This window comes from Mirounga angustirostris, unplaced genomic scaffold (assembly GCF_029215605.1).
Source record: "Mirounga angustirostris isolate CCGP_5_RB_7025 unplaced genomic scaffold, mMirAng1.0.hap1 SCAF_13, whole genome shotgun sequence".
In the NCBI taxonomy this organism is placed as follows: Eukaryota; Metazoa; Chordata; class Mammalia; order Carnivora; family Phocidae; genus Mirounga; species Mirounga angustirostris.
In genome coordinates, this window is record NW_026991721.1 from 41,534,329 (window position 1) to 41,559,174 (window position 24,846).

The following is a 24,846-nucleotide window of genomic DNA, read 5'->3' on the forward strand; positions in this document are numbered from 1 at the left end:
ATCTGCAATATGAATGAATGAAAACACCTTTTGCTTAACTTATCTCAAAGTTTCCCGCCAGAGTCTTTTCCCAAAACATGGTTTCTAACTGCAGGTGCTAACTGTGCTTGGAGAGACAGGCCCTGTGGTGTTCAGTGTTGTATGTAACTGTATTGTGTATAACCTTCCACTCAACAGAAGAATGCACAACTGTATTCAAACTTTCTTAGAGCTTCTAAAAACCTTCACTGATTCTTGGTATGAAATGTGTCCCCACAAAATGAGGCTTCCATGCAGACTTTTTGGGTAAGTGGAATGTTGCATATAAAGAAATTATGAAAGATCCTGAAAATACAATTCTATTTTACGTCCTGCAGCGTTCTGGCAGTTACCATGTATGCTGTCAAATATTCTATTCATGGGGTAGAGCTGTTCTGTGGGTGTGGCCAGGCAGATAACCTGCTGTGTACCTGAAGATGACACAAGAGATGGCAGGTGGCAAAGGACATGCCCATCCAGACTTGGCAAGTGAGAAGATGGAAGACATATCAATGGATATACTGGCTGGCAAATTCAAGCAAGGTCTCACTGTGGTCAGTATCTTGGTACATTCTCTATATCCAAGCTCTCATTCTAAGCTTTGAAGTGTGGAAACTCAATTTTTTTTTTCAGTGCACTCAGAGTTGACCAGTCTTGGGGAACTGATCCCCGCCCCCATCACCACCACCTTGAATTTAACTCACCCAAGGCTGGTATATATTATTTACAATGACTTTCTCTTTCCAAGGGCCAAGATTTTATGTCATTTTCTAAAGACTGATCTTCCTCATTAAGATACCTGAGGAGCTAAATTATTAGGCTCTTCCTTAGCAGAAAAAATTGAGGTGCAAGAAATTTGATGGCCAACAGGGATATTTCATTTCATCACTGGCAAAGCCTGGTACAATCCTGCCTCACAACAAAGGTTACTTCTTTGATCAGAATCCTCTGCTACATACAGTCATTTTACTCCTTGGCTAATGCTGAACCAATAGTGACAAATTCTTATCTTCCAGTTTTCCTTTTTAAAGACTTTACATAGGATAATCCTACAAAACACAACTTCAAACAGATTGCAGAATTTATGTTTACTTATACAAATATTTATTTTCTGCAAATATTTATTTATTGCAAATATTATGTTCCCTTCCCCCAAAAAACAGGTGAATACTATCAGTCAGAGACTGAATGTTTGTGTCCCCCTCAAATTCATATGTTGAAGCCCTGAGCTCCAATATGATAGATAGTTTTGGCGGTGGGGCCTTAGGGAAGTAATTAGTTTTGGGTGAGGTCACAAGGGTAGGGCCCCTATCATGGGATTAGTGTCCTTATGAAAAGAAAAACCAGTGCTTTTCTCTCCATACACAAAGAAGAGGTCATGTGAGCATTCAGCAAGAGGACAGCAGCTGCAAGCCAAGAGAAGAGGCATCAGAATGAAACCTACCTTGCTAGCATCTTGATCTTGGACTTCCTAGCCTCCAGGACTGTGAGAAGCAAACTTCTATTATTTAAGCCACTCAGTCTATGGTATTTTGTTATGGAAACCTGAACAGACTAAGACAAATGTCATTGCAGTAAGATCACAGACATTGTTTACAGCCACCTTCCCAGAGCGGTTTTTGAAGTATTTTTTGCTGGCCCATTTGGAACAAACAGATCAATTCTTAACCACTATACCTTGGCATGGTGAGTTGGGGGAGGGTAATGCTTAAATCCACCAATAAGTTTCTTTAATGGCACCTTGGAGATCCTCCAAGAAGAAGCATAAATACCCTGGGTTCATTTATAGGTCATAATTTGTAATTTGTCTCCAGGGTTTTTAAAAAGAAGTATGTATTTATATTCAGATTGATGGCCCATCATCTTTAACCCTGATTAAATAGGTTTGGGGCAATGTACAGGCTAGTAAAATTCCTGTGGTGGATATATTTCCTGAAAGCCTCTTTGAGCTTCCTACTCTCAGGGACGACAGGTAGTAAATCATTGGCTCTATGGAAATTCATCAAAAAGACCAGACCACAGATAGAGCTGTGGAGATCTGTGCTACAGCTGAAATGTGAGATTATTGTTTTTATGGTCCCATGATAGGGTTTGTCCATGTTTGTTTCCTAAAATATGCCAGGCACTTAGTAATGTTCTTTACCTACTTTAATGTTCAAAGCCTCTGCTGTAGGTATTATTATATCTACTTTACAACTTGGAATATCCAAGCTAAAAGACATTAATTAACTTTCCAAAGATATATATCTAGTAGATGGTAATTCCAAGAAGGGAACTCTTATCCTTCCATTCTGTTTCTCTTTTTACCAAATGCAGGTGCTTCTTAAATCAACCAAAGGTTTAAAACATCATAGAAGTAGTCAGCTGGATGTGTACTCAAAAGGATCCATAAAATCCAAGAGTTAACCCAGCACTACTAATTAACAGAAAATCTTTCCAGAAAATAAGCTTCTCCCCCCACCTATTCATCTGGAACTGCTTGAAAAGACCCCTAAAAAAGGTTGAAAATATTTTAGTGGTTAAGTCAGTGCCCAAGAAAACTCAACAAATAAAGCTAGAAAGAGTTGCTTGAGCCATCTTTAAAACCTTGAATCTGTAATTGATCTGAGAAAGGGATTGCAATACTCTCTACATCTATCTCAAAAGACGACTCCCAATCTTTGAAAATTCCTAAAGCTTTCTTTTTTTGTTGTTTTGTTTTGTTCTGTTTTGCTTTTGAAAATTCCTAAAGTTTTCTAAGTTATTCTAAAGCTATCAGCATGGTATAAACATATGGTACAACACATGCTGTTGTCATCCTTTTTGGAAATTCGGAAATTGCAGTTTCATGCCCCTCAGTGATTCAGCTCTCAAGAATCCCTTCATTTTACCCTATCTTCCTGTCAACAGCAGTAGCACATGATGCTTATTTGGGGCTTTTTCAAATGTGTAGAAACGTTTTGGCCTATGGACAATTCATGGGGAAACTGTTAAGGATGAACCAATAAACCAAAGACTAACATGTTTAAACTCTATTGCTGTGTGACATTCATTTGTAAAAATTTATAAATCTAGGGGCGCCTGGGTGGCTCAGTCGTTAAGTGTCTGCCTTCAGCTCAGGTCATGATCCCGGGGTCCTGGGATCGAGTTCCGCATCAGGCTCCTTACTCAGCCAGGAGCCTGCTTCTCCCTCTGCCTACCACTCTGCCTGCTTGTGCTCTCTCTCTGTGTCAAATAAATAAGTAAAATCTTTAAAAAAAATTATAAATCTAACATTTATTTATTTTTTTAAAAGATTTTATTTATTTGACAGAGAGAGACACAGCAAGAGAGGGAACACAAGCAGGGGGAGTGGGAGAGGGAGAAGCAGGCTTCCTGCCAAGCAGGGAGCCCGATGTGGGGCTCGATCCCAGGACCCTGGGATCATGATTTGAGCCAAAGGCAGACGCCTAATGACTAAGCCACCCAAGCACCTAAATCTAACATTTAAATTAGATCTAAATACACACCATTTCTCTTCTCCTCTTTCTCCAGCTTCCCTCCACATTCCCTCCTTGTCCTCCCCCCACTAACTTGTCCCTCTCCACCATAAGAAATCAGCTTTCAGATTCTCAAAGAGCAGTATATAAAGTATAAGAGAAACTTCCCAAGACAGGCTAACATTAAAAATGAAGCTTTTTAACACAAATAAATTCCCTTGGTAGCCCTACTGTACAAGGTCTGACTTTGAATTCCCACTTTGATTTTCATTTATGATTTCACCCTGTAACTCGTTTTACAGATGCTTTATCTGTTAATCTACATCCACCCTTGTTTTCAATAACGTCCACCTTAACTGTGGTATTGCCAGGACTCTGGGTGCGGGGTTTCTCATGCATGTTCACAAATAAGACATATTAGTCACCACACGATATCCACCACCACTCCCCTTTGGCCCCCACTTGATGATGCCTACTGCTGCAGCCAATGCCCACAGATGATCTTCATCCATCAGGAATCATCGCCTTCTATCTGACCAGTAGCTCTTTGGAGAACCATCTCTGCTCCATGTTCAGTCCACATAGAGTTTGGAAAACTGACCTCACATCTTGGTTGTGCAGTAGGCACATAACGTAGACCTAACCAACAGGAGCCCCCATCTTTTTTTATATGCAATTGCTTCAGAGATGGGCTTGTAACTTAACCAGTACAATGTAAGCCTCACCTGGGAGTTTGCCTAGAGCTACTGGGAAAGTAGGGCTCTTTCCATTTGGGGAATCATTAGCTGAAAGAAGGATGTATCCTGGGACTACTGGTATACATCCTTGCCACCACACTGGGAAGAATCTGCTGGGAAAGGAGCTAACATAGAAGAAAACAGAGTCAAGTACAGAAAAAGAGTCAATGCAATGACTTTGCTTCGATCCAGGATCTAGCCATACCTGAAGGCGGAGATGCCCTCAACTTTCCAGTTAGTTAGTACATCTTTCCTTTTCCTTTAAACTACTCTGTCACTTTTAAATAAAAAGATTCCTGACTAATGCACTTAAACAGTTATACCTACTTTTTGGCTTGTAAAGTCTGAAATCTAATATAAAACATGAACCTCCCTAACCCTAACACCTACAGCTCAATCAGAAGTGAAATTTATTATATTTTAAGATCAAAATAACTTCCTTAAGTATCTTTTTCACCCACAGAGTTTCCCTCTATTTAAGGATCTGCCCAGATCAAGAATTATTCCTCTTTTCTGGGCCTGAATACACTTTGATTTGTTAAATTGCTTTGAGACAGAAATCTCAGGACACTAAAAGAAAAAAAAACAGGGCAGAGGGTTTCACGTGTCCTTTTATTCCATATTAAATATAATGTCCAATAATCCTTTTGTATCAACTTCCTAGCATTCCACAGTGCCTGGAGGCAGAAAGTGTCAATTATTCAGGCAGCCTGAACCCCAAGCTAGATTGTTCATTCATGCTGGGGACAAATAACATTGGGTGGTGTGTCTGAAGCCAGAAGCCAAGCCTCTGTAGGAAACTTCTGAGTCATTTCTACAGTACAGTAAAAGAGGTGCTCTGACCTTTTATTACATTCTCTGAGATTGAAAACAGAAGATAAATTCTACCCATAAACTCTCCTAAATTTAATCCCATCAAAACCTTGTTTGGTTGAAGTCCTCATTAAGGGAATCCAATTTGATCTTACACAAAGGTACTCACGTCCCCTAAATATATTAAGGCAACCACTCTCAATCTTCCTCAGAATTACCTAGGGCATAGTTTGTTGTTTTCAATACTTTCAAAAATAAATTTTCCAATTGATAACTATTTGGGGAAGGGTAGGATTATTTGGGGATTTTCTGGTTTACATTCTTTATTTTACTTTTTATTTTTAAATAATTTGAGACTTATAAGAAGTTGCAAAAACATCACAACACATGCCCTCCTGGGTGTTATATGCAACTAATGAATCATTGAACAGTACATCAAAAACTAATGATGTACTATATGTTGGATAATTGAACATAATGATAATGATGATAATAATAATAATAATAAAAAGAAGTTGCAAAAACAATTTAGAGAGTTCCCCTGCACCCTTCACCAGCTTCCTCCAATGATCAAACCAGGAAACTGACATCAGTAAAATACTATTAACTAGGGGCACCTGAGTGGCTCAGTCATTAAGGTCTGCCTTCAGCTCAGGTCATGATCCCAGGGTCCTGGGATCGAGTCCCATCGGGCTCCCTGCTCAACAGGAAGCCTGCTTCTCCCTCTCCCACTCCCCCTGCTTGTGTTCCCTCTCTCGCTGTCTCTCTCTCTGTTGAAAAATAAATAAAATCTTTTAAAAAAACAAACAATACTATTAACTAAAGTACACACCTTACTCAACTTTACCAGTTGCACATGTACTCATTTTTTTAAAAACACAGGTGTCTTCTACCACCTTATAAGAGGGAGGCAAGATGTTGAGAAAAAGTGAAAAAAGAGATGTGACCCTGGAACCAGATGTTGGAGTGATGTTCGTTGAAGGTGGAGGAAAAGGCCAGGAGCCAAGGAATACAGTCAACCTCTAGAAGCTAGAAAAGACAAGGAAACAGATTCTTTCCTGCCTCCAGAGGAAACAGCCCTTCCAACACCTCGATTTTAGGCTTCTGACCACCAGAACTAGAAAAGAATAAATGTATGTTATTTTAAGCCATTAAGTTTATGGTCATTTGCTACAACAGCAATAAGAAACTAATATGCTTGCTATTCACTGGCTGGCTGATCAAATGGTTGAATGAATAAATGCATATGAAATGCTTTCTGTAGAGCATTTTCCCACTTTGGTCCCTGATACAAGCTGAACTACCTGAGAACTACAGAGCAGCCTGATCTACTGACCTCCCACCTGAGCCTCAATGGCTGGAGCCTCATAGAGTTAAGCTAACTCTTAACTACCTGCAAAGAGTCAATGGGCTCTCCTTTGGGGTAGGAAAGTGGGAGACCTGCCACTTCACCTTGCAAGAGTTTCCTCAGCTGCATCCAGACCAGCATCAGATAGCCTTTGGCAGGCTGAAAAATATCAGCTCTTTCTCTTAAGCCACAGAATAAATGGAGGTCAAATTGTGTATCTCGGGGAGGTGGGATTTTAGGTGGTTTTTACTTTCATATTATGCTTCTCTGTGTTTTCATAACTTTTTACACTAAATGCATATTTTTATAATGAGGAAAATAAGTAATAAAATAGTTTTCATTCCAGAAAAAAAAAAAAATCCCCCTTTACCTAGGCTTTCAAAATGCAATTCCATATTCAATGACAGTTTTCTTTCTGGAAAACAAGTCAACAATTTACAAGAACCATCTTGTTTTCAAAGGAAATGTGTATTAAGATAAGAATGGCATGCTATATGGGATTAGGCTGAGTGTTTTTCTCTGTCTCCTCTGATTGCAGTCATCATCCACAGTCAAATGACAGCTCTGCATATTATGAGTAGAAGAGCAAACAGAACCTGACCCAATGATACAGGACTCCAGCCTTACCAAGGATGCCTATGGCATTATTTTCCTTATTAGTCTATTTAAGGGACCAGGAGATACTTTCTGCAAAGGGCAGATAGTAAATATTTTAGGCTCTGCTATAAAATCTCTGCCAAACTTCTCAACTCTGTCATTGTAGAGTGAAGGCAGCAATATGTAAGTGGTGTGACTGTGTTTCAATAAAACTTTATTTATAGACACTGCAATTTGAATTGCATATAATTATCATGTGTCACAAAACATCATTCATCTTTTGATTTTTTCCAACCATTTAAAAATAAAAAAAAAAAGCTCACAGACAGTAAGGAAACAAGCAACAGGTGAATTTCGCACAGTTGGTCAACCTCTAATTTATATCATTTTTCTTTCTAGTTTACATCATTTTTTCTACAAAAAGTTCAGAGTAGATTTTTACTCTCAATTATGTAAAATGGAGTTTTCTTTATAAAAATATAACTCTATTTTTTTAGAAACATGCATTAAAGCCATTGCTTTGTTATTGTATATATACTATGATTATGCCTAAATATTTAGAATCTTTACATGCTTAAAAGTTACTGATCGTCACTTCCAGTTTCTGGTTCAGCATATAAGGAGCTTGAAAATTCCCCCTCTATTGTAACAAGTGAAAAACTAAACAGACTGAAAAATCAACAACTCTTCTAGGGTCCATAAGACAAGTGAGGACACAGAGAAATGCGTTGCCTCCAAAATTGGAGAGACAGACAGGCAAATTTAGGGAGTCAAAACTTACCATAACAGAGATTTAGCAGAGGAAACTCCCTTGGGAATCCGTATCAGGTGAGGAAAACCTGAACCATAATTGATGAATTGCTGGAGGTTCCATAGGGACCACTCTGAGAGTTAAAAACTCAAGGCAGACCCAGTCATGGGGAAGGCGCAATTTTGTGTGATTTACCTTCAGGAGCTTGACTAGGTTCTCAGAGTAAATATTGGTGAAAAATCCCCTCGTGCTTCTGGCAACGGAAAGGGAAAAGAGCCATTTTGAAATATGCCTGATCATTCTGTTTTTCTTAACAAGGACTGCCCTCAGGAGAAACTAGTTAACCAGAGCCTAACCTGCTGGGGTATTATCAGAGCCTAGCTGACTTAGAGGAAGAGAAATGCCCAACAACAGTCAGCCCTAGCCTTCTACTCTAGCCATCCTCTCCCACTAAGGGGGAGAAAAAAAAAAAAAGAAACACTTGTGACATTCACAGTTCAGAGGCATAAAAAGTCTGAGACCTAATTATAAAACTATAAAACACTTTGCTTACCCCCACACATCACCACCATATTACTAAATTTACAGCAGTTAGTTTTTACCTAGTACATCATACCACACTATCAAGAAAAAATTACAATGCATACTAAAATGCAAAAACCCACACAATATGAGTAGACTGAGCAAACATCATAGACATAGCAGGGATATTGGAATTATCAGACCAGAAATTGAAAACCACTGTGATTAATATGCTAATGGCTGTTCTAATGGATAAAGTAGACAACATACAAGAACAGATGGGCAATGTAAGCAGAGAGGGGAAAATCCTAAGAAAGAACCAAAACGAAATGCCAGAGATCAAAAACTCTGTTAAAATGAAGAATACTTTTTTTTTTTAAGATTTTATTTTATTTGCGAGAGAGACAATGAGAGACAGAGAGCATAAGAGGAAGGAGGGTCAGAGAGAGAAGCAGACTCCCCGCCGAGCAGGAAGTCCTATGGGGGACTCGATCCCAGGACTCCAGGATCACGACCCGAGCTGAAGGCAGTCGCCCAACCAACTGAGCCACCCAGGCGCCCCTAAAATGAAGAATACCTTTGATAAACTTATTAGTAGCTGAACATGGCTAAAGTATCTCTGAGCTTGAGGATATGTCAACAGAAACCTCCAAAACCAAAAAGCAAAGAGAACAAAGGCTGGAAAAAACAAAAGGGAATATCCAAGGGCTGTGGGACATCTACAAAAGGAGTAATATATGCATAATGAGATTATCAGAAGGAGAAAAAAGAGAGAAAGGGACAGAAGAAATATTTGAAACAATAATAACTGAGAATTTTCCCAAATTAAAGTTAGATACCAAACCACAGATCCAGAAATCCCAGGAAACACCAAGCAGGATAAAATAAAACAAAACAAAAAAAAACACATATACCTAAGCATATCCTTTTCAAACTACAGAAAATCAAAGGTAAGGAAAAAAATTATTAAAGAAGCCAAAGGAAAAAAGAAACTAAGATAAGAATTACATCTGACTCCTCCTCAGAAACCATGCAAGCAAGAAGAAAATGGAATGAAATACCTAACGTATTGAGAGAGAAAAAATTCTGCCACCTAGAATTCTGTACCTTGCAAAATTATTCTCCAAAAGGGAAGGAGAAATAAAGACTTTTTTAGACAAAAAAAAATTGAGAGTTTTGGTGCCAGTGGACCCGCCTTACAGGAAATGTTAAAAGAAATTCTTTAGAGAGGAGGTAACTCATCTCTACATAGAGAAAAAGAGGAGCATCAGAGAAGGAACAGGTGAAGATAATGTATGTTACCAACTACCAAAAATATTATTTTAATTATTAAAATGTCATATTTTATCTAGTAAGATCCTGAATAGGTATCTTATAAATATCTGTTAGAAATAATATATACTATATATGATGTGTGTGATGTGACAAAAGTAAATCCAAGTGTTTGAGCTGCCATTTAGCTATGCAACTATTGTCCACATGAGTATGGACATGAAATGGTAAAACAAGAATGCCCCCAAGTGGCAGCAGCCATGGGAGATAGAATCTCAACCTGGAACCAACATTTCCCAGTAAGGCAGGCAGAACTGAATCCCTGTGTTGCTACTATGAAGGCAGACTGCTGATCACCCAGATACACAAAACAGAGTGCTCAAATTAGAAGACAGGAAGCAAGGAAGCAACAAGACCTGGCAAGTGGAGAGATAGGTCATTCCTAGGGCAATTAGAAATTATACTTTGCAAAGTATATTGGCAGTAACAATACTCTGTAGAAGTACAATTGATAAATACCAGACTCTAAGTGAACTTTGAGCAAGTTCATAAACAGATTAAGAATGAATGCCCTAATACAAGGAAGGAACAACCCAGAGAAAAAATAGCCATGGATAATATGCATATTCTGGGGGCGCCTGGGTGGCTCAGTTGGTTGGGCGACTGCCCTCGGCTCAGGTCGTGATCCTGGAGTCTCGGGATCAAGTCCCACATAGGGCTCCCTCTTTGGTGGGGAGCCTGCTTCTCCCTCTGACCCTCCCCCCTCTCATGTTCTCTCCCTCTCTCCTTCTCTCTCTCAAATAAAGAAATAAAATCTCTTAAAAATATATGCATATTCTGAGAGTTCTGAGAGTCCAGAATCCATGGGCTCTGAAGCCAGTTTGCCTGAAATTGACCACAATTCTGCCACCTGCTAGCTCTATAATTTAGCCTTCCGTGCCATCTGCATGACTACGAGATAATAGTATCTATCTCCTAGAGTTTTGTGAGTGAAAAAATTAGGTAATTTATATAAATTTCTTAGAAGAGTGAAGAATGCCTAGCTATTAAAGTAGGGGCTATTTAAGTGTTTGCTATTGCTATTATAACTTTTTAAAAATTTTTGTTTTGAATACTTATTTCACGTCAGGCACACTGCCAATATTGTGAGAGAGATGAAATCATTTCATTATCAGAATAATCCCATGAGTTACACAATTATTTCCCATTTTACTGATGACAAAATTGAGCCACAGAGAGGTTTAAAAAAGCGTCCAGGAGCACAGAGCTAGTGAGTCTTGAAGCCAGACCTAAGCCCAAGTAATCAAGCTATGACCCAATGCTTTTCATGGCCTCCCAGTGAGAAAGTATGGCTCAAGATAACCATTTATATTGTTTATGATCTGACTTCCCTACTAGAATATAGGTTTCGTGGAGGCTGGGATTTTAGTCTGTTTTGTGCACTTGGCAGCTGCAAGTTCCTACAAGAGTCTGTGGCACATAACAGGCACTCAATAAATATTGAGTGATAAATATCCCGAATTAATGTATGAATAAATTAGTGGGCAAATAAATGATCAATCAATGGTTAAAGAAATGGAAATGATATCAGAATCTCATTTTATAGTAACCATTGTTATAGATTAACATTAGAATTAAATCGAAATATCAATCAGGTTTTTTTTTTTAAGATTTTATTTATTTATTTGACAGAGAGAGACACAGCAAGAGAGGGAATACAAGCAGTGGGAGTGGGAGAGGGAGAAGCAGGCTTCCTGCCGAGCAGGGAGCCCGATGCGGGGCTCGATCCCAGGACCTGGAATCATGGCCTGAGCCGAAGGCAGATGCTTAATGACTGAGCCACCCACGTGCCCCTCAATCAGTTTTTTTAAAAGACTGGAGAAGGTACTTTAGACCAGAGGTCAAAGTGAAACTTTCTCCTGAATTGGAGATTAACCTGGCTCAATTGTCCAGGCAAAATTAAGAAGCCAAAACCCAGAGAGCAGAAACCTGATCTCTCTTTCTAAGATGGGGTTCAGCATCCTTTCCAAAAGCTGAATCGTTATCAGCAAAAAGCCAAAGAGAGGAAGAGAGACAAAGCCACTTTTTTTATTACAATGATATTTCCCCTACTAAAGTAGTCTGACTGCTGTTACATTCTCTTAAGAAACATCCATCAGATAATTCACTCCTTCTGCTATGGGAAGCAGTAAGTAAAAACAAGGAAAGAGGTCCAGGCTTCATCCTTCCTGAGAAAATGCATGCTTAATAATAAATTAAATTAAAATCATAATAAATGATAAAAATAAATTATCCTGAAGTCATCCATATAATTAAGCTCACTCCAGTTTCCCATTCCATAATGTGGGTCAGATATTTTCAGCTTACCCTTTTTATTATTCTATAACACTGACTTAAAGAATGCTCCCAGACATTATTATAAATAGATTTCTGAACTGGATAGACCCAAATAACAATTGCAATCAGGATTCTAGTCCCTAAAATGAGTAATAATGATAAGAAGATCATGCGCATTAAACATGTGCTATATGCCAAGCACCATACTAAGATCTTCATAAAATGAATCATTTAGAACTTACTTGGACTTAGTAGGTTAAAGAATTTATTCAAAGATGCACAGCTAGGAAATAATGGAACATGAACTCAAGCCAATTCCATCTGATGTCAAAGTCTATGTCAGATCATGAGACCTTACAAATTTCACCAAAGTGGCAAGCCCCTGAATGTTTATGGAGTTTTATCGTCCACCTCTGGAGCACGTATGTCTTACATAAGCATTTAAAGCATTTACTATTTCCTGCTCATCAGCGCCAAAAATATGATGTCATCAATATATCAATATATCAAACTAATATGATGTTCTGCAGAATGTCTAGATGATCCAAGTCCCTTTGTGACAGAGGGCAGGCACAGATCAAAGAGCAAGTTCATAAATGTGAACCATTGCTCATCCCAAATGAATGAAAACTGCTTCTGATGCTCCTTACTTAGGGGAATTGAAAAGAAGGCATTTCCTAAATCAATAGCCGCGTAACAGGTATCAGAACTGCATCTCTTAATCCTTGAGAGTTGACACAAGATTTATTTTGGAGAAAAAAAACCCACAGCTTTAAAAATGTTTATAAATCACTATAGTAGATTGAGCTTGTTATTATATGATTAAGATCATCTGTGGGCTTTTCTTATTTATGTAATCTGTCAAAGACTAAAATATGTTGAAGTCTCTCACTACTATTTTGTTGTCAACTTCTATTATTTTCTCACAGACCCTAATTGAATATTTATGAGGTGGAACATAAATTTCTGTATTTTTAAATAGTTCCCTGCAGGGCACCTGGGTGGCTCAGTTGGTTAAGCGACTGCCTTCAGCTCAGGTCATGATCCTGGAGTCCCTGGATCGAGTCCCGCATCGGGCTCCCTGCTTGGCAGGGAGTCTGCTTCTCCCTCTCCTGCTTCCCCCTCTTGTGCTCTCTCTCTCTCACTCTCTCTCTCAAATAAATAAATAAATAAAATCTTTAAAAAAAAAAAATAAATAAATAAATAAATAAATAGTTCCCTGCATAATTCTAATGATCACTATTTAGCACTATGCCATACCACTGTGGGTGAAATTGATTCATTCATTCAACAAATATTTATCGAGTACCAATGTTCTAGGCACATTGTTTATAAGTGATATATATGTTAACAACTTACATAAATATAGTATATCAAAAGCAAAATTAACATTGGTATAATATTATTTATGTCTAGAAGGTGATTTTTTTCTTACCTTGGTTTTTCTAGTGGCTTTTTCATTCTACTCTACTATAAAATCTCCTGTTTGAATCCATTTTCTTTAATCTCCTTGAAAGCACAAAATGGTTACAGTTGAAAATAACTGTTTCCTAAAGTCAATGTTCCCTGTGCTCGCTTTGGCAGCACATATACTAAAGTCAATGTTCCCAAACATTATTTTCATCCATCTTTTTCATTAAACATCCCTATGATGCTTTTTGCTCTAAAGTATTTGTTTGCTTGCTGGTGTTTTCCTGCATATTTCTCTTGTAATGTAAATATAACACTTGTCCCAGATTAGTATGGATAGAATTTCCTTAATTCTTCTTCCTATCTAGTCAAGCATTATTTTCATCTTTCTATTAGCACTAGAGCTAAAGAAATGGATTTTACAGTAAATATTCTCTCTTCTACTATTTAGCTGCCTGTGGTTGATGGGAGAATGGGTGGGTAGAGAACTGTTACTGTGAACAACTATTTTCTGCAAAATTTGACTTTGCATCATCTTTCTGAATTTACTGAAAATCTTTCATTATCACCCATTTTGTGCTATCCCCATTAAATTGGCACATACTTTACTACTTCTGATATAGTGTCTATTTTCAATATTGAGACTTTGTTTTAAAGGGTGCATGCTTAATTTTGTGAGTCAGTACTATTATTTCTGGTCCACAGTTCCAATAAAAGTTCCTCTATAGATCTCTACTGATTAGGAAGTTAGGTCAGAGAAACAGAATGGTACTATTTAGTTCTACTGTTTCTCTTCTAGCATCCCCTACACTCCCCGGAAGATTTTTGCCACTCTTCCTTGCAGCCCACTCCTACCACCTTTATCTGCTCCTCTAGGTGAGAAGATGCTTCTGCACATCTCCACCCACTTCCTATAGCCCAGCACACTGTGCTCATGAGCAGGACAATCATGTGTCTGCCCTTGGCCTCCTTTATCCAAACATTGTATTATGAAAATAAAGCCTGCTCTAGGTTCAGCATTAATGAAGTTTTCTTTTTCTTAGCTGATTCTTTTGCTTCCTTTCAGCAAACATTAGCCATGGATAAATGTGCACTTATACCATCATGTTTCCCATTAATCCATTACTTTTATAATCAGAAACAAACAAAAAGCCTTTTTCATTTTTGAAAATAAAATCCATTTAAAAAAGATATTTGACAGTAATTCCAATTCCAGGAAATAGATTTTTCTAATGAACAATCTAGTTTTCTTCTGAATGTATAATCAGTGGGTTATTGTCATTCTTATCCCATCTAGATATAGTCAGATACCTGAAGTTTCTCTCTGACATGAATTTTTTTCGCCTTTAACTCTCCCTCACATCAAATGTCAATAAAAGAACTCCCCTAAGCTTCCTGATCCATGCAACACCCCCCTTTACTGGACTCCTCACCCTGTTGATAAACTATTTAAAATTAAAAGTTATTTACAGGGGCACCTGGTTGGCTCAGTCGGTTAAGCGTCTGCCTTCAGCTCAGGTCATAATCTCCAGGTCCTGGAATCAAGCCCCACATCTGGCTCCCTGCTCGGTGGGGAGCCTGCTTCTCCCTCCCCCTACCCCCCTGCTTGTGCTCTCTTTCCCTCTCTCTCTCTCTCAAATAGGTAAATAAAATCTTTTAAAAAATTTAAAAAATAAAAGTTATTTACAGATGTCTCATTAGATCTAACATATTTCATCTTAGCCAGAGTTCAATTTATAGATGATTTGTTATGATCAATATGACTTAAGCCACACTTGCAACTGAGTTAAGCCTGGAAAAGATCTTCAAAACATGTTTACTCATTGTTCCTAATTCCCCTAATCAAACCACCTAAAGTGTTAACAACAACGAAAAAGTATTCCTAAAATTCATTAAGTATAAATGTTTGAAATCTAAGAATTTTTAATTGGCATCTATAAGGCAGAAATATAATCCTCCTTGAGAAGATGCATACTACATTGAATCATCTATGCATATATGGATATCACTTTGTAAACTGGATTTTCACAGGTGGGGTGGAGATAAAACTGTATCTGGACAGAGGGATCATTTTTTAGTTTTTGTTTTGTTTTTGCCAAGCAAATAACAAGAAAGACTACCCTTCCGCTTTTCCAATGATCCGACTTATCTCTAGGTCGAAGGACCACTTTGAAAGCGAGTGGAAGATAATTCACCAGGAGTTAAGAACTAATTGTCTAGGCAGAGTCTCATGTGATAGCATCATTGTCCAAGGTTGTGGTCTCCTTTCCTGGTTTGATTCTTATCTATGAATCCAAGCTAGTGGATCCCAAATTCTAAATAAACAATACATAAGCCAGAAGATAAAATTTACTAATTTAAAACTAATGATGTAATGTAGGGGATTAACATAAGAATAAAAAAAATTTTACTAATTTAAAGTAAAAACCATGGTTATAAAACACTAATCACATCTTCTAACCTCATGTAAATACATTAAATGACAATGGAGGGTGTACCTCCACCATGAATAGTATACTTGTGTTTGCTTCTTTGCAGCATTGATATGTAAATGTACAAATTAAAAATTACTTGGCAAATTAAAAATTATTTTGGCAAGCACAAAAACCATATAAACCAGAGAGAGATTTCATTCAAGTCATGATAAAACCTAATTTAAAAAGTCTCTACTATACAATAGAGATATATAACTGCCATTTTGGTTTTTCTCCACATTCAGTGTTTCTCCCTCAGATTCAGCCTTTCTCCATTTCCTGGACAGCACTGAATGAATGCTGCCAAAATCTTTCTCTTAGACTCCATGTTTACCATATTTCATGCTGATCCTATCCATTCTTTTGACATACTCTTCTTTTAAGTACATTAATACTGTCAAGTCCTTCTTTATCTGTTCATAGCCTAGAAGACATTCTGTCTTTTAACATGACTTGCATAGATGTCATCTATTAGATATTGATTTTATGAGTATAACTAGGGATGCTGGAAGAATACACTGCTATTATGTTTATTATATAGCACTAAGATTGTCAGTACCATTCACTAGTTTTAAGTACCTTATTTTTAGGAAACAACTAGGCTAATGGGTCTTCATAGTCTTTCCTTCATATATAGCACTGTGTAAAAGAAGGGGCAAGGAATGGAACTCAATCTTTGCTTTTCCCATTCTGATACTGTATATCCTAGGATTCCGTGGTATTCTGATATTATTATCAACCACAGAATTCTGGGGTCGGGTTACTGGAGCTTTTGAAATCTTCCTCTTTTCTGTTCTTTTACTACTACCATGGAAACCGAGATCTTATTATTTTTGAACAGCTCTGTTTCACTTTAACTGTCATAAAAAAGAAGAAATTTTTATGTGTGTGTGAAATAACAAAATAATGTAGCTTTCAGTCAAATTAAATCTTATTCATAATCACAGGTCAGGATGAAATTTTTAAAATTTTTAAGATTGTCTTGGATCACATAGATTGTAGAGTGTCATTTGTATCTTAATAACTTGTATGTCAGCTTTGCATGTCAAAGCCCAGATTCCCCTAACAACAATAGAAACAAAAACAACAGAATTATGGATTTGCCATCTGTTCTTTTGATATAGTAAATAAAGCTGGGTATTGCAAGTAGCACAAAGCAGTGATTCCCAATCTTTCCAAATACTTTCTGTTCTCCTTTTTTCCTCCCAGCTTTTATAACAATGCCTGAAACCTAGTGGTTTCAGTACATATTGAATGGATGAATGAATAAAAATTTCAATGGCTAGAGGTGCCTGGGTGGCTCAGTCAGTTAAGCATCCAACTCTTGATTTCAGCTCAGGTTATGATCTCAGGGTTGTGTGACTGAGACCTGCATCGGGCTCTCTGTTGGGCGTGGAGCCTGCTTAAGATTCTCTCTCTCTCCCTCTGCGTCTCCCCGCTCCCTCTCTAAAATAAATAAGTTAATAAATAAAGACAAAAAATTTCAATGGCTAAAAAAATTTTTCAATGGCTACTTACATGATCGTAGTGACAATATTATTTATTTAATTTAAAAGAATATTGGGGCGCCTGGGTGGCTCAGTTGGTTGAGCAACTGCCTTCAGCTCAGGTCATGATCCTGGAGTCCCGGGATCGAGTCCCACATCGGGCTCCCTGCTCAGCGGGGAGTCTGCTTCTCCCTCTGACCCTCCTCCCTCTCCTGCTCTCTGTCTCTCATTCTCTGTCTCTCAAATAAATAAATAAAATCTTTAAAAAAAAAATTTTTTTTAATAAATAAATAAAAGAATATTGAAGTACATATGGATTCCTGAACTATCTAAAACAGTTCCTTGGATCCCTTGGGGTCTGAAGCCCAAAGATGAGAAATCACTGGTATCAAGGATGTTCTTATTCTCATATAATCTCAGGACTGGGAAGTTACCCAAATATATCTACATATCTACACCCATTCAGATCTAACCCTTTTCAAGGAACTCAAATAAATTACATATTTCCACAATGTCTTTCCATTGGCCCCAGAAAGAATTTTCAAAACTGTCTGAAGATGGAATGTTTCAGCTGGTTGTTAAATTCTCAGTGAGACCCTAATTGTCACGAAAGCAGAGACAACATCTTTCCTCATTGGTAAAACATGAGTTTCTAGTATCATGAATAGCACATAGTAGGTACTCAATGGCTATTTGTAGAATAATTGTTAAATCCCTGGATGTGTCGAGAATATGTCAAATATCTATTAGGTAGATACCTATTCTACAGAGATTTGGTCATTGAATTACGTATGTTTAACTCCCAATAAATTTTAAGGGCCTTTGAAATAGTATAAAACAAATCTAATAGCCCTATATCAGGCTATCATTGTCCCAGTAGAGTCTCTTTCTCTCTAAATTAAATTCCCAATTCCTTTAAGCTCCTTTTATATGTGACTTTGAATGTCTTCACCATCCAGAATCAATATAACGCTACAGTTTAGAATAAAATATGAGTATCATTTATCGCATCCTAAATAATTACAATATTGTAGACTAAGATTGCATTAGTTTCTTTGACAACAATATTTAGTCTCAACTTTGGTTGCAAGTGATAGAAAGCCAACGGAAGTGAACTTAAGCAAAAAGAAATTTACCAAAAAGATGGGGATTTTTTTTTTTTAAAGATATTATCTATTCATTTGACAGAGAGAGAGAGCAAGTGCACAAGCAGGAAGAGCGGCAGGCAGAGGGAGAGGGAGAAGCATGCTCCCAGCTGAGCAGAGAGCCCGACGTAGGCCTCCATCCCAGGACCCTGGGATCATGACCTGAGCCCAAGACAGAAGCTTAACTGACTGAGCCACCTAGGTGCCCAAGACGAGGGATTTTAAAGGATGAAGGGTAAAGGAAAGGATTTTGATATAAGTTTGTACAGAGGACAATAACTGGGATTTAAAATCTTATTTAATGGCAGAGAAAGAGAAAAAAAGTCTGAAAAACAACCAGTACAAACATTAGTTCCTTCCAGGATTGAATCCTTCCAGGGCTCTCATGCCAGGAAAGATAGGGACTTGATGGGTATTGATAGGTACCATGTCTCATATCAATAACAGAAACCACCACATAGTTCTAGGTGACAAATGCTGAAAAAAGACTGTGGCTGGCTAGTTTTTATCAGATGGCATCAGAGCCAGATGCCTGGGGGTAATTCATTTCAGACATGACCAACATAGGTCTAATCCTATGTATTACTGTTGTTCTCAAAGAGAAGAGGGGCTAGTCAGACAGTCATCCTAGTTGATATCTACCACGCTGTCGCATTGCTAATGTATCTTAAAACCAAGAATATTAAAACCACTAAATATTTTTCACAACTGTATCCATAGAGCCATGGCATCCCCAACTTTTCTGCACATACGTAAAGGTAGCTTTCAGAGACCAAATTGCAGTGTTATATTTATTTTGTCTTACATTAGATTTATCAGAGATAACTTATCTCTCAAGCCTCTTCTATTCATGTTCATTTTCCCAAAGAAATGCCAGTTCTCAAAGTGCTGGTCAAGAGGAAATATACTACACTAAAATAGGAGGAAATTGTTAGGCTAATGAGGATATGGGGGAAAAAAAACATTTTGTAAAAGATTTAGTATGCAAAGTATATAATTATGTCATTATACATTGTTGTGAACATTTTGCATGCTGTGTTTTTATGGCAGAAATAGTATGAATTGAGTCAGTGGAAATAAGTAATTTAACTTAATAAGCATGAGAAATACATTTGGTCAACAAGGTGCCTGAAAGCAAAAGCGTGAGAAGCAGAGACTATACATTTAATATTTTTCTATTATGAGAGAGAGCATATTTGAGGTGGATTTTGAAAGAAATGTGTACAAAGGACAGCGATAGGATTTTAAAAATAATTGTTACAACAGTATATAAAAGAAGACTTTAATTGCTGAGAATTTCTGAGGCATGGTGCCTACCTGTTTCTTTTAACGGTATGGTCAGCATGAATAAGACAAATATTTGTAAATCCTCATTGGTTTTCTGGTGCTACCATTTAGCTTTTATGCAAGGGAAATGCCACAGATTGTATATGACAAAACAAGCTTTCCAAATGGCTTTAGTGAATAACTTGGATTCCCAGAAATAATAAAAGCCTGAAATCTCAGTAACTCACCCTACTCCTAGCTGTCATGGGCAAAGGTAGAATTCACCCAGAATGAGGTAGGATGGGGAATACAGAGAGGCTAAAAATATACTACTACTTCAAGCCAAGATTCTTTTTAAAAATTGTTCAATATTATTAGTGGGGGTAGAATTTCTATTCTTGTAATTAAAATAGTATGTCTACTTATGCTAAAAACTATACTTGTAACATTTTTGCTTATTTAAAATTAAAATGTTTGGAATTGTGATTTTCTGAAACCACTTGTTGAAAGGTATTTTAAAGAATGAAAAATTAGACAACAAAGTAAAACACTTATTCCTGGTAAAAAATCACAATGACATGTATTTTAGTGGTTTGGAAATTTCAGTTGACTATGACAAAAGACTTAGGGCATGCCAGTTGGCTCACAGTTATCAGCATAGCTTACAATGCATGGTATTCAATGATGAAAATGTTCTGTATCTGTGCTATCCAGTACAGGAACCATTAGCCATATGTATCTGTTCCTCAAATGTGCATGTTGGAACTGAGAAATAGAATTTTTAATTTTACTTAATTCATAGGAAATTAAAACTAAATACCCCCGCAAGGAGGGTATTTTTATCTTAATTTCCACTAGAGGGCACTATCTACTTCAGCAGAAGTGGGAACAATGTACCTTTCACGATCTTCCATCTGGTACTAGAAAACAGAATGAACAGGTACCATATTTCCAATTGTCTAGAGATGTTTTAGCCTCCTTAAAAATTGGTGCTACAAGCAATCATCCAGCTGATTTATCTCTTCACTTACAACTTCTTCTGCAGCCTCACTTCATATACTAATGTGATTAGTAGTGCTTTTATTTTTTCCCCATCTTTATTGAGTTTTATGATTTTTTTAAATTTTATTTATTTATTTGACAGAGAGAGACACAGAGAGAGAGAGAGTGAACACAAGCAGGGAGCCTGACGTGGGGCTCGATCCCAGGACCCCAGGATCATGCCCTGAGCCGAAGGCAGACGCTTAACGACTAAGCCACCCAGGTGCCCCAAGAGTTTTATGATTGACACATAAAATTATAATATATTTATATATAATATTTTCTATAAATTATAATATATATGTATTATTCATAAATTATATTTATGGTATGTAAATTCTATGATCTACTGTATGTATTTACATATTTGTATTATATTAAAACTGTGTTTTTATATATAATATATTGAAAGTGTACAACCTGATGATATGATATACATTTCATGGTAAAATGATTAGCACAATCAAGTTAATTAAGACACCTATTACTTTACATAGTTACCTTTTTTTTGGTGAGATTGTTAAGATCTACTCTTAACAAATTTCAAGTATACAATATAGTATTATTAACTATAATCATCATTAGATCTACAGAACTTATTCATCTCGTAACTGAAAACTTGTACCCTTTGACCAACATCTCTCATTTCCTTCAGCCCCCAGCCCCTACCAACTACCAGTCTATTCTGGTCGACCATATATGGGTTCACTTATGGACTCTCTATTTGGTTTCACTGATCTTTGTATCTGTTATTATACCAGTACCATAATATTTTGATTACTATAGTTTTGTAATACAGTTTGAAATCAAGAAGTGATCCCTCCAGCTTTGTTCTTGCTCAAGATTGCTTTAGCTATTCAGGATTTCTTGTGTTTCTACATGAATTTTAGACTGTTTTTTCTATTTCTGTGAAAAATGTCATTGGAATTTTGATAGGGATTGCATTGAATCTGTAGACAACTTTGGATAGTATGGACATTTTAACAATATTAATTCTTCTGATCCACAAACATAGAATATCTTTCAGATTATTTGTGACTTCTTCAATTTCTTTCATTGATGTTTTATGGTTTTCAATGTATAAATATTTCCCCTTCTATGTTAAACTTATTCCTAAATATTTTGGGGTTTTTTGATGCTATTTTAAATTGGATTGTTTTCCTAATTTCTCTTTCTAATAATTCGTTGTTGGCATGTAGAAACACAATTGATTTTTGCATGTTGATTTTATATCCTACAACTTTATTGAATTCATCTGTAGGTCTAACGGGTTTTTTTTGGTAGCTTCTGTAGGATTTTCTATATGTAAGATCATGTCGTCTGAAAACAGGCAATTTTATTTCTTCCTTTGCAATTCGATACCTTTTATTTCTTTTGCTTGCCTAATTGCTCTAGCTAGAATTTATTGAATAGAAGTGATAAAAGTGGGTGTCCTTGTCTTTTTCCTGGTTTTACATGAAAAGCATTTAGCTTGGGGCGCCTAGGTGGTTCAGTTGGTTAAGCATTCAACTCTTGGTTTTAGCTCAGGTCATAATCTCAGGGTCTGAGGATCCAGCCCCACATCAGGCTCTGCTCAGCGCAGAGTCTGCTGGAGATTCTCTCTCTCCCCCTCTCCCTCTGCTCCTCCCCCTGCGCTCTCTCTCTCTCTAAAATAAATAAATAAAATCTTTTTAAAAAGAAAGAGAGAGAAGGAAAATGGGGCCCATGAGTGGCTCAGTCAGTTAAGCATCTGCCTTCTGCTCAGGTCATGATCCCAGGATCCTGGAATCGAGCCTGTCAGGCTCCCTACTCAGGAGCTTGCTTCTCCCTCTCCCTTTGCCCTTCCCCCTGCTTGTACTTGCTCTCTCTCTCTCTCTCTCTGTCTCTCTCAAATAATTAAATAAAATCTAAAAAAAAAGAAAGAAAGAAAAGAAAAGCTTTCAGCTTTTCACCTATGGGTATGATATTAGTTGTGGGCTTGTCATATATGGTCTTTGTTATGTTGAGTTTCATTCCTTCTATACCTAGTTTGTTGACAATTTTAATCATGAAAAGATGTTGAATACTTTTTCTTCATCTATCGAAATGATCATATGGTTTTTATTTTTAATTTTGTTAATATAGTGTATCACAGTTATTGATTTACATATATTGAACCATCTTTGCATCCAGGGATAAATCCGTCTTGACCATGGCGTATGATCCTTTTAATGTGCTGTTGAATAAAATTTGCTAGTATTTTGTTGATGATGTTTGCATCTATATTCATCAGGAATATTGGCCTATAATTTTCTTCTCTTGTAGTGTTCTTCTATGGCCTTGGTATTGGGGTAATGGTGGCCCTGTAATATGTATTAGGAAATGTTCCCTCCTCTAACTTTTTGGAAGCATTTGAGAAGAACTGGTATTAATTATTCATTAGATGTTTGGTATAATCTACTAGGGAAGACATCTCATCCTGGACTTTTCTTTTTTGGGAGATATTTGATTACAGATTCGCTCTCTTTACTCATTATTGTTCTGTTCAGATGTTTTATTTATTCATGATTCAGTCTTGGTAGGTTGTATGTTTGTAGGAATTTATCCATTTCTTCTGGGTGAAACCTGTTGACATATAATTGTTTATAGTAGTCCCTTATGATCCTTTGTATTTCTGTGGTATAAGTTGTAATATCTCCTCTTCCATTTGTGATTATATTTACTTGAGTCACTTTTCTTTTTTTTCTTAGTCTAGCTAAATGTCTATTTTTTAAAAAAAAAATTCTTAGTTTTATTGATCTTTTCTATTGTCTTTCTAGTCTCTATTTCATTTCTTTTTCCTCTGAACTGTGTTAGTCCCCTCCTTCTATAAACATGGGACCTAGTTTGTTCTTTTTTTAGTTGGTTGAGGTGTAAAGTTAGATTGCTTATTTGAACTTTCCTTTTCTTAATGTAAGCATTTATCGCTATGAACTTCTCTCTTAGAACTGTTTTTGCTCATTCCATAAGTTTGGTATGTTAGGTTTCCGTTTTCATTTGTCTTAGGACGAGATTTTATTTTCAAGCAATCTCCACACCCAGTGTGTTGGTTGTGATCTCTCCTCTTTCATTCATGATTGTATTTATTTGGGTCTTTTCTCTTTTCTTTTTGATAAGTCTGGCCCAGGGTTTATCAATCTTATAATTCTTTCAAAGAACCAGCTCCTAGTTTCATTCATCTGTTCTACTGTTCTTTTCGTTTCTATTTCATTGTTTTCTGTTCTAATCTTTATTAATTTCCTTGTCCTCCTGGAATTAGGCTTTATTTGCTGTTCTTTCTCCAACTCTTTTAGGTATAAGGTTGGGTTGTATATTTGAGACCTTTCTTGTTTCTTGAGAAAGGCTTGTAGTGCTATATACTTCCCTCTTTGGACCACCTTTGCTGCACCCCAAAGATTTTGAACAGTTGTGTTTTCATTTTCATTGGTTTCCATGAATTTTTTAAATTCTTCTTTAATTTCCTGGGTGACCCATTCATTCTTTAGTAGGATGCTCTTTAACCTCCATGTATTTGAGTTCCTTCCAAATTTCCTCTTGTGACTGAGTTCAAGTTTCAAAGCATTATGGTCTGAAAATACAAAGGTCATAATCCCAAACTTTTGGTACCAGTTGAGACCTGATTTGTGACCCAGTATGTGAACTTCTGGAGAATGTACCATGTGCACTCAAGAAGAATGTGCATTTTCTTGCTTTTGGGTGGAATGCTCTGAATATATCTGTGAAGTCCAACTGGTCCAGTGTGTCATTCAAAGCCCTTATTTCCTTGTTGATCTTCTCCTTAGATGATCTGTCCATTGCAGTGAGGGGGGTGTTAAAGTCCCCTATGATTATTGTATTATTATTGGTGTGTTTCTTTGATTTTGTTATTAATTGGCTTATATAATTGCCTGTTCCCATGTTAGAGGCATAAATATTTACAATTGTTAAATCTTCTTGTTGGATAGACTCTTTAATATGATAAAGTGTCCTTCCTTTTTTAAAAAAAGATTTTTTATTTATTCATTTGAAAGAGAGAGAGAGTGAGCAAGAGTATGAGCAGGAGGGAGGGTCAGAGGGAGAGGGAGATGCAGACTCCCCACTGAACAGGGAGCCTGATAAGAAACTCAATCCCAGGACCCTGGAATCATGACCTGAACCAAAGGCAGATGCTTAACCAACTGAGCCACCCAGGTG